Below are 2,517 nucleotides of genomic sequence, written 5' to 3'. Positions count from 1 at the left end.
CCAGAGGAAAGCTATTTCAGAAGTAGATGCCACTCTTGTTTCCAAGCCTATTTTAATTTGGGAGTTCCACCAAACACTGTCCATCATGGGTAACCATTATCACATTGACACATCAGTGCCACAGTGTTTAGCATCACAGTAACCAGAAGTTACCTCTGCACAGCAAATGGACAGACCAATGCTATATTGCTTAGAAGAATGTTTGGCCAAAAACTATTAAAACCATGCCTGAGGGCCACGGATTAAAATCACCCACTTCTAGCTTTGCAGCATAAATTTCTATTCAGTAGGCTAACAGAGCTGTCTTTATAACTCACAGCAATTCTATGAACAACAGATCCTGTGCCATCCCCACAATCTGAGACATTCTCGAGCCCATCACAATAATTATCACCACATCAATTTATTGTGTTGAGAATCTTTTCTTCTTTGACCTTCCACTTCTCTCAGTATGATGTCTTTTCCCAAGAACTGAAATCTTAACTGTTGTTAAGTGTCATCGAGTTACAGACAACTTGTAGGAAAAGGCCTGAACACTTGTATAACTTTCATCATCTCTCTAAGTTCACAGAGTTTCTGGAGGCAAGCTATTTTGGAAGTGGATGTCACTCTTCCTACCAAGCATGTTTTAATCTGGGAGCTCCACCAAACACTGTCCATCATGGGTAACATTATCACATTTGACACATCAATGTCACAGTGTACAGCATCTAAGCAACCATGAGTTACCTCTGTACAGTAAATTGACAGACTAGTGTTATACCACTTATAAGAATATTTAAACGAAAACAGTTGAAACTCAACATCAAGAAAACAAAGATTTTCACTAATGGGTCAATTGGCAGCTCCATGATTGATGGAGAAGCGTTTGAGATTGCTAGCAACTTCTGTTTACTTGGTTCCACAGTCAACACATTTGACGCCAGCAATCAAGGAATCCAAAGACAAATTGCACTGGTAAAGTCTGGTGTCATATGTTTCTCTAGAGTACTGAAGAACAATGATGTTAGTCTGGAGACTAAGGTGTCCCTGATACAAGCCATGCTTTTCCAATTGATGGCTACACATAAGAGAGCTGGGAAATGACTAAGGATGAAAGAAGAATCAATGTCTTTGAGTTGTGGTGCTGGAGAAAATTTGAACATATCGTGGACTGCCAGATCAAACAGGTCTGTTCTAGAGAGAGTAAAACCAAGCTGCTCCCTGGCAGTAAGGATTTTGAAGCTCTATCTCACATACTTTGGGTGAAGTCCTTGGACAAGAACATCATACTTGGAAAGGTGGAAAGACAGTGCAGGAGAGAAAGAACCAGAATGAGATGGATTGATTCAGTGACTGGAGAAATAGGATTAGGTATGTCAGAGACAATGAGAGTGTATCAGAATAGGGCAGAGTTCAGAGCTATTTTGTATAGGTTGGCTATGAATTATAAACTACTGGACAGGACATAACAACAAAAATATGTTAGACCATTTCATTGAGGATCTTTCTAATTTACACTGACCCTTCATCTTTATAAGCATGTGTTCTTCTCCAAGGACTGGCCTGTCGTTACAAAACACCAAAAACATGTTAGATGGAGTTTTACCATCATTGTCTCTAAAGAGTACCCTTGTTTCATTTTCTCCAGGACAGACCTATTTGTTTTCTTGGCAGTCCATGCTGACTAGGACCTCTTCATAGTACTTAAGGAACAATGGTGTTAGTTTGAAAGCTAAGGCATACCTAGAACAAGACATGCTCTTTTCTGTTACTTGCTATGCATATGGAAGTTAGATGACAGAAGAAAGAATCTGTAGTCACCAGTAAATTAGGGATACCTAAGGATATATTCAGAAATAAATGTGAATAAAGAGTCCTTTATTTGAAGGAGGCTTTTAAAATTTGATTTTAATTTTTAAATAAACTTCAGTCATACTCTAATCTCAATTACAATGCATTTTCATTACATAGATCTTCAGTCTCTTAAATAATTTATTTAATAATATATGTTTGATTTTGTTGTTATGTACCATCAAGTCTCCTGCTACTCATAGTGACCCTATGTATAACAGTCATAAACCCTGTCCTGTGCCAATCTCACTGTCTCTGACACACCTATTCTGATACCCAACTCACTGAATCAGTGCACCTCAGAGGATCTTCCTCTCCTGTGCTGTCCTGCCAACCTCCTAAGCATGACGTTTTTCTCCAAGGACTGGTTCCTCCTTGCAACATGTACAAAGTATGTCAGATGAAGCTTCAGAATCCTTGCTTCCAAGAACCAACCTGGTTTAACCCTCTCTAGGATGAATCTGTACTATCTCCAAGGGAAGGTGACGTGTCCTGTAGAACTCCTGTGTAGATTATGTTTTTACTGTGTACCTTTGAAAGATGCCTCTTCGTTATTGTCTGAGGTGACTTCCCCCTGTGAGCCACTTCCAAGCTTCCCTTCCGCCCAGGAGCACGTTCTCGCTGTCCCCAAGGGCCTCTTGTCCCCAAGGGCCTCTTCCCGCCGGTTTTTTCAGCAGTCGATGT

This window comes from Elephantulus edwardii, unplaced genomic scaffold (genome assembly GCF_000299155.1).
Source record: "Elephantulus edwardii isolate Elephantulus edwardi_28Jun2011 unplaced genomic scaffold, EleEdw1.0 scaffold00123, whole genome shotgun sequence".
Taxonomy (NCBI): Eukaryota; Metazoa; Chordata; class Mammalia; order Macroscelidea; family Macroscelididae; genus Elephantulus; species Elephantulus edwardii.
The sequence above is the reverse complement of the archived record's forward strand: the minus strand, read 5'-3'. Positions refer to the sequence as shown.